General features: G+C 41.4%; 1 pseudogene; it reads left to right on the plus strand.

The window, feature by feature from the left end:
- The first annotated feature begins 6,088 nt into the window (after positions 1–6,088).
- Positions 6,089–8,478, plus strand: LOC121433251 (annotated as a pseudogene).
- Positions 8,479–17,354: the final 8,876 nt, after the last annotated feature.

Raw genomic sequence — 17,354 nt, forward strand, 5'->3', positions numbered from 1 at the left:
TAAATATCGACAGCTTAAATTTCTGCAAGAGTAAATTATTTTTCAAACATCCCAACAGATTATTTAAGAGAATTTCTGAACTCCCTTAATACTCCTTTGTAAATGTAAGTTGAACATTTTTCTCAATCATTATTACATAGTCAATAATGCAAATATTGTAACACCCACTTGGATTAAATGCTGGATCTGCCAAAGGAGCCTTTAAATTGCCAAATATAAAACACTCTTAATGACCTCAGTCAGATTCAAAGGCACAGTCTTTAAACTATGTCAAGCAGTGTGTCGGATCCTCATTCTAGAAAGCTCATATAAAACACTCCTTTTTGACCTCAATCAGATTCAAAGGCATAGTCTTTAAACTACGTCAGGCAGTGTGTTGGGTCCTCATTCTAGAAAGCTCACATTTGCCAGAAAGACATCTCCATCCCTGGAATTCAGGGAGCTCTGCACACTGGTTGACTCACAAACACCTTCAAACTTGCTGTGTGGATGCTATAATTGTACAAGAGCTGCACACCGATTAGGCACAAGTATGTATTCACACCTACATTACAACTAACCTTGTACACTAACACCCATTTGAGTATGGAATTTAATGCCCTGGTGCTAGGAAATCTTGATGGTTTCCAGTACCCACCTGACCCCATCCTTCAAGTTCTTCCATGTGGTTGGCATGTGTACCTGTTTTTCACCTTTGCACGCGGTCAGTACATAGAAAGACAACTTGCTTAACCCACTACCTTAGCCCCCATAATTTAGAAGTCCTATGGAAATAAAACAGTGCTCTAAGAAGAAGGGGTCCCAGTAGGAATAAGCTACACACAGTTTAGGTAAGAGCCACAAGGATGTCTGGCAGTGGGAACACATTTCCCAGGAAGGGCATCTCATCACAGACTTAAAGCTTCGTCACAAGGCTGCCCATCAGGAAAGAGCAATATCCTGGAAAGGGGACACTATAAACATGCAAGTCCTTTAGAGTCCCATCAAATCCAAGCTAGCACTTTGGGCTTCTCTCAGGAAAAAAGCCCTGAGACCAAAAAGAAAAAGAAAAACCCCTAGCCCTTCATCTTTTAATAGGACTTATTCATTATTTCTCATTTTTATCAAATGGCTTTCTAAAAAACTTTTTAAGAAATAATATTGCAGGGCCCTCAAATTGACAATCTTTGAAAAGTCTTTATCTGTGTGCAAGTCAAAGGTGAGTGCAGATGGAAGTTTCTGGTTATTTTTCAATTTCTACTCTTTTAAAAGGCCATGTGACTTAAAGTGACTCTTTTCACATAGCAAGAAAATGGAAAGTCCTGAATGATGAGAGGAGATGATAATAATCATAATTATGATAAAAGCACCATCAGTGTTCTTGCCCAGAAGATACTTTCTATAACACCCAAGAGCTTGGCACAAGAAAGAGAGAGAGAGAAATTGCTCTTATTCTCCTGGTGTTCAGGCATTTGAAGCCAGTCATGTGTCAAGGATAGAGAATAGCATGGTAGCAGATGTCAGACTCAAAAGCAGTACTTTCCTCCTTTGCCTTAAAAACAAGAAGGGTTTACATGAATACTTGCATCAACCAGAAACAACGGACACGTTTGTCTCTGATCCATAGGCTGGTACTGTGCATTTCCAAGATGTGCAGTTTTTTTTTTCCTAATTCAGATGCCTATTTCCTGGAATTTGAGTTAAGCTTCAGAGCTTAACATGGTCAGAATGTAATGCAGCATGTTTTATGATTCATGGCTCATGATATAAAAAGGTAATTTACCATTTATATGTAAGCAATTACAACAGAATCATTAAAGGAAATAATTCCTTACAGGACCTAAATCCTTCTGAAAGGCTGCCAATGTGTTGAGGCCATCTGAGATACTTAAAACCTTGGATGTAGCCTGAAATCAGTACTATTAATAGGACCAAACAGTGTCTCTAGCCAAGGAAACCTTATTAATATTGTAGTTTGCTAAGAAGAAATTAAACAGGTTTACTGGCTGGAAATGAAAAGCTCTAGCCATTTCCCCCAGTGAATACAAGCTAGAATTCTCCACAGTGTGAACTAGAATTTCATATTCAAAGCAGGCTAAACTGTGTGCAGGAAGAAAGCTAAGAATATTAGCATGGACTTTCTACCGAAAACAAGAAGCACCATCTTCTCAATCATTCCCTAAAGCTGAGTTGCTGGCTAGCCTTGGCCGCAGCACAATTCAGATGACTTCTTGATGTCCAGATCTGGAGCATGAGAAACCAGTAAAGACAAACAAGGACTGTCTAAAAGGGGGAAAATCAGAGATAAGATCCATAAGCTCAGGAGGAGGAAAATAATATTCGGTGACTTTCTTAAAAGGCGAATAGTAGCATGCATGAGGCAACAGAAGGAAAAAGAATGAAGCTTGGAAGAGCAAGTGATACTCAAGAGTCTTAGAGAGTCTTTTGTATCCCACAAAAGAGGAACAGGCATGTTGGGAGCAGAGAAGAGGGAGTGGATCCTATAGCCTTTTTCCAGGGTTTCTGCAGGAGAGGCAAGACAGTGCCAATAGTCAGGAGTAAGTCAAATGCTGTCAGACTTTTATTATAGTGTCTACTTGTATGTCCCTTGGTCCTTGAATCATTTAAGACTGGAAATATTGACTTGATGTTTGAGACTCAGCTAAGAAAGTGCCAGAAATAGGAATGGGGACTGACTTTTCTGTTTGATTATTTTCTTAGTATGTCTGTGGCATTATAATATAAAGTCATAAACTAAGGAACATAAAAAAATGAAGATATAATTCTTGCAACTTGGGAACCTTGGAGGTCTAAGACGAAGACATTAGCATTTGGTGAGGGATTTTAGGTTAGACTTCACATAAAAGAAGATATAAAGACTTGAGAGTGCAATGTTATGTGCCCACATAAAAGAAAAAAAATAAGAGAAAATACTTCAATAAAATCATGGAATGGGCCCTGTCTTAGTTCGTTGTTGACAGAAGTTTCTATACTGCCCAGTCCCACAGCCATTCAGTCCCAAAGAAACACAGAGACTATACTAATTACAACACTGTCTGGCCAATAGCTCTGGTGTATTCCTACACAACACTTACATCCTAAAAATCCATTTCTATAGTTTTATATTTTACCACGAGTCTCGTGGTTTGTTACCTCACATCTTGCTTCTTGGGTGGCTACACGCTGTCTGCCTGACTGCCTCTTTTCTCCTTGCAGTCAGTTTAGTTTTCCTGCCTACCTATATTCTGCCTTGCAATAGACCAAATAAACCTTCTTTATTAACCAAAAGTAATAAAACACATTCACAGCATACAGAGAGGAATCCCACACCAGTCAGTGTTCAGTGTTCTATTGCTATGAAGAGACACTATGGCCACTGCAACTCTTTGAGAAAGAAGCAAAAAGTGGAAAGTGGAAAAAAAGAAAAGATATTGAACCAACAGTGCTAGCATAATTGGATATCAACATGCAGAAGAATGAAAATAGATCCATATCTATCACCATGCACAAAACTCAAGTCCAAATGGATCAAAGACCTCGACATAAAGCCAGCTACACTGAACCTCATAGCAAAGAAAGTAGGAAGTACACTTGAACGCATTGGCACAGGAGAACACTTCCTAAATCTAACCTCAGTAACACAGACAATGAGAGAAACAATTAATAAATGGGACCTCCTAAAACTGAAAAGCTTCTGTGAAGCAAAGAACATGGTCAACAAGACAAAATGGCAGCCTACAGAATGGGAAATGATCTTCACCAACCCCATATCGGACAGATGGTTGATCTCCAAAATATACAAAGATCTCAAGAAATTGGTCATCAAAAGAACAAATAATCCAACAAAACAAAATGGAGTACATACCTAAACAGAGAACTCTCAACAGAAGAATCTAAAATGACAGAAAGACACTTAAGGAAATGCTCAACTTCCTTAGTCATCAGAGAAATGCAAATCAAAACAACTCTGAGATTCCATCTTACACCTATAAGAATGTCCAAGATCAAAAACATTAATGACAGCTTATGCTAGAGTGGATGTGGGGTAAAGTGAACACTCCTGAATTGCTGGTGGGAGTGCAAATTTGTCCAGTCCCTTTGGATATCAATTTCTCAGAAAGTTAAGAAACAATCTTTTTCAAGACTCAGCAATACCACTTTTGGGTATATACCCAAAGGATACTCAGTTGTACCACAGGGACATGTGTTCAACTAAGTTCATATCAAACTATTGTTTGTCATAACCGGAACCCGGAAACAACCTAAATGTCCCTCAACTGAAGAATGAATAAGAAAAATATGGTACATTTACACAATGGAGTACTGCATAGCAGAAAAAAAATAATGACATCTTGAAATTTACAGGCAAATGGATGGGTCTAGAAAACATCATATTGAGTGAGGTACCCCAGATCCAGAAATACAATTATCATATGTAATCACTCATAAGTGGCTTTTAGACATAAAACAAAGAAAGCCAGCCCACAAATCACAATCCCAGAGAACCTAGACAACAATGAGGATCCTAAGAGAGACATACATGGATCTAATCTACATAGAAAGTAGAAAAGGACAAGACCTTCTGAGTAAATTGGGAGCATGGGGACCATGGGAGAGGGTTAAAGGGGAGGGGAGAGGAAAGAAGGAGTGTTGTGGAGGGAACACTTGTTTGTTTCCTGGCCACCTGGCAGCTCAGACCTGAAATAATCACATAGAAACTGTATTAATTAAATTATTGCTTGGTCAATTATTTAAACGTATTCCTAACTAGCTCTTACATCTAAAATTAAACTATCTCTATTATTTTATATTTTACCACATGGCTGGTAGCCTACCAGCGAGGTTCTGTCATCTGTTTCTGGGGCAGGGCTACATGGCTTCTCTCTGACTCTGCCTCCTTTCTCCCAGCATTCATTCTAGTCCCCCCCACACATACACCTACCTAAATTCTGCCCTATCAACAAACAGGCCAAGGCAATCTCTTTATTCACCAATTGTATTCACAGCATACAGAGGAAAATCTCACATCAAAGGGGAACAGAGAAAACTGTATAGCTCAATAAAATCAATTTTAAAAAATGCAGTTCAATCCTGAGTTCAAAGCTACCTCTTGGAGAGCTCCTCACTCTTGGGAAAACTTTTCTGTATATAAAGGTGTATACTGGCTGAACTTTCATTAGCTTTTTCTTTCATTGACTTATCTTTTTTTAGAGGGCATTGGTTTCTAGATTAAAAAAAAAGAAAAAGAGAAAAACAAGGAGAGGATCATCCTTTTTCTTCCTCATGGCACATTCAAACAGGTCCTTTTTATGTCAATTGGTTATTAGCTCATCCTGTTCCACTCTTAGATACTGAAAAGAGTCTTTGTTCTTTCTCTTTGTTTTTAATTAATCAGGCATTTTAATTACATGCTGTGTTCTAACCACTGCAATATACAATGGAATGAAAAACTTATGTTCTTACTCTCTAGGAACTTACAGTCATGAGTCAGATAAGCTTAACTACTTGATTAGCAACCTGGTACTCCACTTGGCTTGGCCATTCACACACCCATCTACGAACAACGCACATAGAAACCTATTGGGAATTCTAGAGGCTACCACATCTACATCAGACTATGTGCACCTACTTTTAAAAATGAAAGTAAGTCATCTTCCTTAGCATCTCCTTGATACTGCCCCGTTTTTAGTTAGTTGCATGCTGGAATACAATTGAGAAAGATGGGCCATGGCCTGATCAAACCTGGACTGATACTGGATGTATGTGCAATAAAGCAGAATGGTACCTTCATGGGAACTTTTAGGGAGAATTCCCTCTTAACATCACAGTGCCTATGCATAGCTGGGCATGCATAAGATTAAATAAAAGTACATAGAAAAGAGATACTAAATGGATCTGGGAAGTGTCCATTTAGACAGAGTCCATTTATTTCTAGAGTCAAAGCTTGTCTCCAGACAAGTATTATGAAAACTAAAATGTGAGTGTTGCACTATGTGACAAAACACAAGCAATGAGAAAAAGTCTGGGTAACCTAAGCTTGTCAATCAAGATAAAGAAACAGCCAGAGTTGCTTCGGTGTCGTGGTGCGGATAGTCACGTTTCGTGCGTGGTCACTCAGCAAAGATGCCTGAGGAAACCCAGACCCAGGACCAACCAATGGAGGAGGAAGAGGTCGAGACTTTTGCCTTTCAGGCAGAAATTGCCCAGTTGATGTCCTTGATCATCAACACGTTCTATTCGAACAAAGAGATCTTTCTGAGGGAGCTCATTTCCAATTCATCAGATGCTCTGGACAAGATCCTATACGAGGGTCTAACAGACCCTAGCAAACCAGACTCTGGGAAGGAGCTGCACATTAATCTCATTCCCAACAAACAAGATCAAAACCTCACCATTGTGGATACTGGAATTGGAATGACCAAGGCTAACTTGATCAATAACCTTGGTACCATTGCCAAGTCTGGCACCAAAGTCTTCATGGAGGCTTTGCAGGCTGGTGCAGATATTTCTATGATTGGCCAGTTTGGTGTTGGTTTTTACTCTACGTATTTGGTTGCTGAGAAAGTGACCGTGATCACCAAACACAATGACGATGAGCAGTACGTACACCTGGGAATCCTCAGCCGGGGGATCCTTCACAGTGAGGACTGACACAGGGGAGCCAATGGGTCGTGGAACAAAGGTCATCTTACACCTGAAAGAAGACCAAACTGAGTACTTGGAGGAAAGGAGAATAAAAGAGATCATGAAGAAACATTCTCAGTTTATTGGCTATCCCATTACTCTCTTCATGGAGAAGGAACGTGATAAGGAAGTCCGTGATGATGAAGCTGAAGAAAAAGAAGATAAAGAGGAAGAGAAGGAAAAAGAAGAAAAGGAGTCTGATGACAAGCCTGAAACAGAAGATGTCGGTTCCGATGAAGAAGAGGAAGAAAATAAGGATGGTGACAAGAAGAAGAAGAAGAAGAAGAAGAAGAAGAAGAAGAGGAGGAGGAGGAGGAGGAGGAGGAGGAGGAGGAGGAGGAGGAGGAGGAAGAGGAAGAGGAAGAGGAGGAGGAGGAGGAGGAGGAGGAGGAGGAGGAAGAGGAAGAAGAAGAAGAAGAAGAAGAAGAAGAAGAAGAAGAAGAAGAAGAAGAAGAAGAAGGAAAAGTACATTGATCAGGAAGAGCTCAACAAAACAAAGCCTATTTGGACCAGAAATCCTGATGACATTACTAATGAAGAATATGGAGAGTTCTACAAGAGCTTAACCAACGATTGGGAAGAACATTTGGCAGTAAAGCATTTTTCTGTTGAAGGACAATTGGAATTCCAGGCCCTCCTTTTTGTTCCAAGACGTGCTCCTTTTGATCTGTTTGAAAACAGAAAGAAAAAAAATAACATCAAGCTGTATGTGCGCAGCGTTTTCATCATGGATAACTGTGAAGAGTTAATTCCTGAGTGTCTGAATTTCATTAGAGGAGTGGTGGATTCTGAGGCTCTTCCTCTAAATATCTCCCGTGAAATGTTGCAGCAAAGCAAAATTTTGAAAGTTATCAGAAATAATTTGGTCAAGAAAGGCTTAGAACTATTAACTGAGCTGGCAGAAGATAAAGAGAATGATAAAAAGTTTTATGAGCAGTTCTCAAAAAATATAAAGCTTGGAATTAATGAAGATTCTCAAAATTGGAAGAAGCTTGCAGAGCTGTTATGATAGTACACATCTGCCTCTGGAGATGAGATGGTTTCTCTCAAAGATTATTGCACCCGAATGGAGGAAAACCAGAAGCACATCTACTTTATTACAGGTGAGACCAAGGACCAAGTTGCTAATTTGGCTTTTGTGGAACGCCTCCTAAAGCATGGCTTAGAAGTAATCTATATGACTGAGCCCATTGATGAATATTGTGTGCAACAACTGAAGTTATTTGAAGGCAAGACCTTGGTGTCAGTTACCAAAGAAGGACTGGAGCTTCCAGAAGATGAAGAGGAGAAAAAGAAGCAAGAAGAAAAAAAGACAAAATTTGAAAACCTCTGCAAAATTATGAAAGATATTTTGGAGAAAAAGTTGAAAAGGTGGTTGTATCAAACCAATTGGTGACATCCCCATGCTGTGTTGTCACAAGCACATATGGGTGGACAGCAAACATGGAAAGAATCATGAAAGCTCAAGCCCTCAGAGACAGCTCAACAATGGGTTACATGGCAGCAAAGAAGCACCTGGAGATAAACCCTGATCGCTCCATTATTGAAACCCTCCAGCAAAAGGCAGAGGCCGACAAGAACGACAAATCTGTGAAGGATCTGGTCATCTTGCTGTACGAAACTGCACTCCTGTCTTCTGGCTTCAGTCTGGAAGATCCACACACACACGCTAACAGGATCTACAGGATGATCAAGCTTGGTCTAGGTATTGATGAAGATGATCCTACTGTGGATGATACCAGTGCTGCTGTAACTGAAGAAGTGCCACCCCTGGAAGGAGATGATGACACTTCATGCATGGAAGAAGTAGACTAAGCTTCACCAGAACTCTGTTTGATGCTTACTATCATTCCTTCTGATAATATATTTCCCAGGATTTTTGTTTATTTTTGTTAACATTAAGACATCTGTGTGGCATGAAAACTAAGGGGAAGATAAAATTTCTTTCTACTTGTGTGATACTGTGATACTATAGGTTTGATTCAATAGGTTGGTAGAACGTTTGTTGTAAGATGTAATGTAACCTATTAACTTTGTGGTCTGAAGTATTTAGCTGTCGATCGAGCTGGATCCCTTATTAGACCAAATAATTTCACTAGGAAGCATTCTGAGATAACTTCATGTTTAACAGAAAAAAATTAAGATGGCTTAAGTTTCATCTTAAAATTTTTCATCCCCTATAGTTCTGCATGTACTAGTCTTAGAAGTAAGTACACAAGCTAAAACAATAGGAATTTCCCATGTGGCTTGTACCAAGAACAAAATCCTAAGCTTCCCTAGGTCTTGTAACTGAGCAAGGCTTGTGAGTGGAAATACAGTGTCCAATCACATTCTGCTTTAAAAGGTAAATACAGATGAGAAAAAAAAGTGTGAAAAAAAAAAGAAACAGCCAAACTACATTCCAAAGCAACCTAACTCCTTCTCTTCAATGTTATAAAATGAAGTCTCAAATAAGAATTAGAGCCCTTGAGTACCCTCACTCATGGGGTCCCCTATCAATCTTGACAGTGTCTCCTTCTAATCTGTACTATTGTTTTACTTCAAATAAAGAACTTAATTTCCTCAGTATTTTTGCAAACCTATGTGAGCCTTTATTTTGGTTCTTTGCTTAAGAGACCAAGCATCTAGAAACATCTGCCTTAGACCCCATACCTGGTAATAACTGTCCTAGACTCTATCTCTGGTTACAGTCACAGTGAAGACAGAAGAAAGTGAATAGATGTGAAAATGAATAGAAAATGAAATGTGCCTAACAGCAAATAAAGCCAAAGTGAAGATGATTGTCATGCTACATGAATTGGGAAAGAGATTCTAAATGGATTCAAGTCAACTGAGAGTTTTTCTAGAGTCTAGGCTCATCTCCAGAAGGTCTCAAAAGACTAAGTTGGAGGAACCTCCCTGGATGGTCCTGGGGATACAGAAAACTCTGGGTCCCATTTTGAGGTTCTAGGCTTCATTAATAGAAGAACTTACAAATGGATTTTAATGAAAGCACAAGAACTGAATTATGATTAAACAACTAAATTGAATATGATTAAACTATCATATTTTATCATAGTTTAAAAGAGAAACCCCTAGGCAGACAAGCTGAAAGTCCAACCGTTGTCCATAGGAGAGTGAAGGTAAGAAGTTGTCATGAAGGCCAGATACATGGTGGACAAGCCTCCATATGGCAGGGAAGGGGAAGTAAGAGAAAGAGTAAGGAATTCAAAGATATTGGGGGAGGTGAATCCAAAAGTGTTAAGGATGAAAAGTGATTTTAAAAGAGAGTCAGAGACAGAGAGAGACAGAGAGACAGAGAGAGAGAGAGAGAGAGAGAGAGAGTTAAACTTGACATACAACTCTACATGTCTGGTCTTCAAGTTTCTACATCAAGGGAAGAGGTTCTGGGAAGGGAAAGTACAGCATCTCATTAAAGTATTGAGTATTTTGCCTACCTCTTACCACGGCTTAAGGGGAGCCCACCTTTCTAGAATGTTGCTCAAGAAAAAAGAAGTTGCAATGCAACAAGACAGAAAATTAAATGAGTTAATTCTAAAGTTCCAATGGGGTGGAAAGAATAAATATATTCCTTTACCTATATTTACTAAATGTCATAGCCACTACCCCTGTAACAAAGGACAGCTTGATAAGAGAAAAGCACAGTTAACCAAAGCTTTATCTGTTAAGGACTCTTCAGAAACGAAGCGTTAAAGACCCCATTCTTTTTGCTGTGATTGTTGGAGAACTGATAGCAGATCGGAAGGGTGACTGGACCCAAGTCCATTGTCTCATATCACAGAAAAAATGCCATAGCCTGTCTGCTCAAATTCTCCTGGTCTCTATGTGCAGCAGTCCATCCTCCTGAGTATAAGGTAGGACCCTCTGGAATGAGGGCCTTGTGACCTATTTTTAGACAAGGTAAGTCGTAGAATTTCTTTATGGCCTGTTCTTAAATACAGAGGTTAGCTTGGTTGGAGCAATTTCTGGTTTTTGTGGCTGATTTTGAAGGAGAATTGATATCAAGCAAGGACTTGATGTACAAGGCACAAATATTTAGTACCAGGCTTTTGCAAAAATAAAAGACTTGATGGCCACGTGGCAAGAGCTCGGAGCTGGTAAAGAGTAAATCTGTTTGCCCAATCAGCTGACTTGAAGGGGGAGTTACTTGTCTGGATGCCGAGGGGCTTTGTAATTCTTTCCACTTGCCTAAATGCTCTTCGTGTCTCCAAACACAGCCCCCAGACTCCATGTTTTCATACTGTTCTTTAAGGTTAAGTCCTAACAGGGGGCATTTGTAATGTCCCCTTCAAAAGTTATCAGGGCTCCAGCAGAATCACTACTTCCCTTGCTGCTCCTGTTGTCACGCCCCTTCCTCTGTCAAGACTGTGATTCTCCCAAATCCGCTCCTTCTGCAGCTACCAACGTGCTAGCTGCTCCTTGGCTCTGCCACTTCTCCGTCACATTGCCCCAAACAGTCACACTCAGGGCCTCCCCGAAGGAGCTCAGGTGATGAGCTATAACTGTCACATCACTAACTTTAAGTCTGTTGGGAGCCATGCAGCCTAGCTTCGGGCCAATAGATGTGTGCTTGCCCAACTGGTCTCCAGATGAGGCAAAGCCCTCGGGGACAGTCTTACTCTGCAAGGACCAGTGGACTTTGGGACAGCTCAGGACACTGCTGGCATTGCGTGTCCTGCATACTCTCTTCTCTCTCATAATAGCGATCATTCTTTTGGTGGTCTTTCATGTCACTTTGTCAGTCACACATGAGACAGATGTGATCTTTCCTGGAAAAGCCATTCATCTCTCAAATATTTTCCCTTAAAATTCTTTGGGAGTTGATGTTTCTCAGATTCCTCGTCCCAGGATCCCGGCTGTGACTCCAGACCCTGGGAGCTGCCCTGATTGGGATTGACAGGATTGGAGGCAACTTACCCCAATTTCTGTAAATGTGCTTTGCTAAGTTTTGAACAAGATTGTTGTTCTTGGAAATGTGTGCTTATGTCTGTCACCTCTTAGTTTTGTAAAGGCAGGATGTACCTGGCTCGATATTTGGCAAAGCTAGCAAATTGTAAGTATTGTTTTTGGTTTAAATATTTTGATGTGAAAGTTGGAAAAGAAACATATTTGACATATTTGCTTTTGCTGGACATTAATGTTGAAGGGTTGGTTAAACATATTTTTAGGATGGAAAAATACGATTTGTTTGGAAAGTATAAATATGGTTTAAGCTATTCGGGGATGGCCACTTGTGAGAAACTCACCAGGTGGTCGGACAATTCATTTCTTCTCACCAACACCCCTTTGCTGTCTCAGGACCTGAACCCAGGCTGCAGTGGGACCACATCGTAAGTCATTGAGGATTCAGGGGCTGGTGCCAGTAGAAGGGCCATCTGTCTGGTTATTTAACAGTCCTTAGTTTATAGCAGCCAGGGAACCAGAGATGAGGCCAATAGCCGCCAAATAAATAATCCAACCTCCCCATTTCCAACATTTTGCAAACATCAGAAGGAGAGCTTTAGAGGGAACTTGACTGTCCATACCATTCTTTTTTTTTTTTTTTTTTTTTTTTTTGGTTTTTCGAGACAGGGTTTCTCTGTGGTTTTGGAGCCTGTCCTGGAACTAGCTCTTGTAGACCAGGCTGGTCTCGAACTCACAGAGATCCGCCTGCCTCTGCCTCCCGAGTGCTGGGATTACCATTCTTAAAGGCAATTAGCGGCACTTTGAACAATGCTCAGCTCGTACCCAGTGTCCTGGGAAGAGGTAGGCACCCTCAGCTCTCACGGTACTATGGAATATTGCTTTCTGAGTCCTAATAACAACAAACTGAAAGAATCTGGCAAAATAAAATAGAAAGACAAGTGTTCACTCCAGGTAGAAGTTAAGGATAAGAAATAAGGTCCTTAATCCCAGATGTTTTACCTCTTGCTCCCTCCTGGGTCACAGACTGTTGACAGAGGGGGAAAGGGTGTGACCAAGACAGCCCTGCACTTTCTCTGGGTGTTGCTGGGAGCACTGAGCTCTGCCTTAGCGGAGATGCAGCTTCCATCAATTCTTCTTAGGGGACAAAAGGCCCCACTGCAGGGCATCTGTGAAAATCCTTTCTCCTCCTGATTTCCGGACAAAGGAATTTATACGCACATACTTTCCCTTGAGCATTCTTCCCGGTAATGGAAACCCAAAGTATTTTTGTTGAAAGCATACTTCCCCAAGGCCACACACATCCAGCTGGCAACCCAGGGCTCCTGCCCACCCCTTTCGCCCACCATCCCCAAGATGCCTTCTCTAAACAAATTACAACTGGAGAAAGAAAGTATGATGCCAGGGCAGCAGAGCCTCCCGGTGTAAATACTACAAGCCGCAAACAGCTCAGCAAGCTGTTTTGCTTGTGTGTATCTGCCCCAAATTAGATAGACTTCTGAATGGAATACCACAGATGCCTTTGAAGTTATTGCCATAGAGAGTTCTGCACCAAGGGGCCTTTTCCTTGTTTACATAGCTTGTTATGGTCTCCTGGAGAGACTGAGGGAAGTCGGCTAACCACCCTGGTTTGCATTAGAGAACGGCTGGAGCAGATGAAAAGACTTTGTCCACTGAGTCATACCGCCTGTGTTTTCCCACCAGGGCAAATTGGGCAAAGAGCAAATCAAGTTAATCCGATGGAGCCTTGAGTTATGTACGCGGGGATCATTACAGCAGATAATTCCATGTTTCTGGGAAGATTCAGCTTGGCAGAGGACTAAATGACCCCTTAGCCTATGCTCAACATGTGATTTTAGAAGGCCCTCATCACATTTTTTTTCTCTCTTTTTTTGCTTACTCTCTTGTAGGCATCTACTAACATCTCTCTATTTCCTTGATGGACAGTTTTCTTCATTTAGCATACTGTGAGCCTTCCATGTAGAGGACTTTGAAAGAGAAAGAAAATCGACATGCTGTTGAGGGACCAGCATTTTCAGGTTGCATTAATCAGAAAATAAAGTTAGAAATTAGAAAGTTCTCTAAACTGAAGGTGCACAGTATGTTAAATGGAAGAAGGAAGGGAAGTCAAAAGAACATTGCACAGGCCAAACGAAACTGTCTAGAGGTGACATTGTGTTTAACGACTCAGAGGCAGAGTCCGCAGACGCAGAGCAGACGGTCTGGAGAGCAAACAATGTGACGTACATGCAGGTGAAGCCAAATGGATTTTGGACATATGTTAGCTGCTGAGCTAGACAGGCACATTTAGCGAGAAAGTTCTGCATCGTATAGGCTAAGATTAGGCCTTATGTCTCGGGTAAGAATGTGTGGAAGGCATTGGACACACAGCCGCTCTGACTCCAGTATTTTAGGCACTCTAGTACACTTGGCTCATGGACCATACTCATGAGCTTATGTCACGGTCTTTAGGGCCCTGAAACGGAATGTGCTCTGGAGACGGCCTGCCACTAAAGAAATTTCTGTATGGAAAGTTCTAGGCTCCTCTAATAAGCCTCCTCTGCAACATTTAACGTGACCATAACAAATAGAACATTCTCTACTTGGATACAAAGTCCTCAAAGCTCCAGGTGTGTTTGTTTAGCCCAGAAGGCTGCTTTGAGCATCAATTTTTAATAATCCATTTCATATACTTCACTTAAAAGTTTTGTCAAAGTTGACAAGAGACGTGTCCTTAGCACTCTCTCTCCTTTCACTCATTTTTCTACAAGCTACCTGCAAAAGTCAGGGAAAATGGCGAGCACTGTGTGGAAGTCTAAATGGAACCAATTAAGACCACAATGGGTTGGCAATTTATTTTGTCATGAAAATTCAACTAGAGATTCTATCTTCCTTAAGACGTTATCTTTGAGCAGACAAGCTTTCTTAAAAATAGGCTGTGAGCTTGGGGTTTTGCTTTTAATTGACTACATCGCTGTTTTCAAACAAGCTGATGGCTTCTTCCTGCAGAGTTAGTTCATTAGATGACCTTGTTGTCTCAAATTTCATGTTTGCTTGTTTGGGTTTGGGGTGATCTGGTTTGTTTGTCTTTTTGCATCTTTCAATTCTTAAGGTTAAATCGATGGTCTCTGTATGCTAAGCAAGCTCTCTACCACTGAGGGGCATCCCTAGTTCTTTTTTGACTTTTTCTTTCCAGAAGGATCTTACCTAGCTTCCCAGGCTCTCCTTGAAAACAACAGGTTTTGAACTTACAATCTCCCTGCAGATGAGAACAGAAGACAGAAACTAGCCAGTGGGATTGGGACTCCCAAAACAGAAACCCTGGAGATGGTCTTGCTGGAGTTAGGAATACTGGCAGAGAGTTCTGCTTCCTGTTCTTTGTCCCCTCCTGTGATGCCTATAAGGCTGAAGATTCTGGATGCCTATAAGGCTGAAGCTAAGAGGAGGCTGGATACCTGGTTTGGCCAACTGAAGATGGGAACCCACAGAAGTGGATCGGTTCCACCCTAACTAAAGGTCAGAGAGTTCAGACCTATTCTTGCTCCTTGAAAGTTATATGATGGGAGGTTTGACCCAAGGTATACCTATTAACAGCATGTTTTGACACAGGGTGTGGTTACATAATGTTTTGGGTATTAAGAAGGTAATTACTCAGTCCGGTGCTCCGGACTGAGCTCCCAATGTCCCAATGAGGAGCAGAAGGAGGGAGAACATGAGCAAAGAAGTCAGGACCACAAGGGGTGCACCCACCCACGGAGACAGTGGGGCTGATCTATTGGGAGCTCACCAAGGCCAGCTGGACTGTGACTGAAAAAGCATGGGATAAAACCAGACTCTCTGGATATGGCGGACAATGAGGGCTTCTGAGAATCCAAGGACAATGGCACTGGGTTTTGATCCTACTTCATGTTCTGGCTTTGTGGGAGCCTAGCCAGTTTGGATGTTCACCTTCCTAGACCAGGATGGAGGAGGGAGGACTTTGGACTTTCCACAGGGCAGGGAACCCTGACTGCTCTTCAAACTGGAGAGGGAGGGGGAGAGGAGTGGGGGGGGGGGGAGGGGAGAGGAGTGGGAGGAGGGGGAGGGAAATGGGAGGCTAGGAGGAGGCGGAAATTTTTTTTTCAATAAAAAAAATTAAAAAAATAAAAAAAGAAGGTAATTACTTCGTTTGTTCTTTGTATCTTGGAAAAAAAGCCTCTTGCCTTCCCCCTCCTTTCTGGAGCGGGGTATATAAAGGCTATGGGAAATAAACACCAGGCTAATCATGGTGTTCACTGGATGTCCTCCCGACTGTGTCTGTTGTCTCTTGTCTACTTTCTCAGTCCTCACTCTTCCCCCAATGCAGACAAACATGTCAAGCCAGACCCGACAACTGAACTGACCGGCTAGCTTATCCTCACTCTCCTCCCAGGACCTCACTGCACTTTCTGTTATAAGTTTTAAAAAGGCTCCATAATGGCAGCTCCAGTTCCTGAGACTCCCCCTTCTGATACACAGAAGTTCTACTCTCCCTTCCCTCCCTCCCTCCCTCCCTCCCTCCCTCTCCCTCCCTTTGTCCCTTTTTCACTCTCTCCCTCTCTCCCTCCCTCCCTCCTTCTTTCCCTCCCTCCCACCTTCTCTCTTTCTCTCCCTCCTACATAGTCTCCCACTTAGAGATGCAATAAAACTCTCTAAAACTCACACTCTATGGTCCCTGAAGTTCATTCTTCATATTTATGACAAAAAAGTTAAAAAATAAAAAACGAAATAAAAAAAAAAACAGTGACTTGGAGCAGTTTTGGCTATTGAGTTTCCCCTGAGCTCTGCTCCCCACGCTAAAAAAAAAAAAAAAGGCTTCATCAATCTCATAGATACCCGTATAGCCCCTTCTGATAGCACAGCCTAACCTCTTTTGTATCTGGGATTACAGGCCTGCATTGATGGGGAAATCTTTGCCAACCAATTCTCTTTAAGAGGTGGGACCAAGTTAGAGTGTGGCTTTCGGGGGATCTGGAGAAAAAAAAAGCCCAGGTGCTCTCTCTGTGTGGTTCCCTAGCAACACAGCAGAGTTTGGACTTCTCGTTCCTGTTTTGTGAGTTTTCCCCTTATAATAAATAAAAATATAATTGTTTTATCTTTTAGCTAGCCTGGTTATTTCCCAAGTCAAGCTAACTTCTACACTATACCACCAGGCCTGGTTGGTTTTTTAATCACGGATGTTCTTAGTTTGTAAGAGAAATGGATTGACACAGACCTTCAGGAAACCAATGCATAATTTGGTGTGTGTGTGTGTGTGTGTGTGTGTGTGTGTGTGTGTGTGTGTTGGCAGGAACATGGTCAAGATATGGTAACAGGAAGAAATAAATTTATAATCTAAGAAGAGATGACTAAAGAGAGGATTAGATAATATTCATAAAATCCACAAGGAAAAGTTATGTCTGATTTATAGCATGATGGTGTCCCAAAGGAAGTTCAAAGCTGACCGAGTCATGCGTCCTGACTTGACCTCTTTTACTGCCTCCATTGCACTGCATTCCCTTTAACAAGCCAACAAACCACCCACTCCAGTTTAATTGTGCTAATGTAAAAGAATGGAGATGCTTATATTTTGCTAAGAATGATGCTAAACTCATAGCCTTTTGTTGACATATAAAAAGAGTTCCAAAATAGCCCAGAATGGAGTATAATAAAGGTTTATTTATTAGGGGATGAGCTCACAGAAAGAGTAATGATTGTTAATCCTCCATGTGCACTGGGAACTGGTACTGAATCCAGCAGCCAAGAGGCCCGGGCTTGCTTTTTGTCTGCAT

The sequence above is a fragment of the Microtus oregoni genome, unplaced genomic scaffold (assembly GCF_018167655.1).
Source record: "Microtus oregoni isolate MIOR12 unplaced genomic scaffold, Mior012 000037F_ref0000500, whole genome shotgun sequence".
NCBI lineage: Eukaryota > Metazoa > Chordata > Mammalia > Rodentia > Cricetidae > Microtus > Microtus oregoni.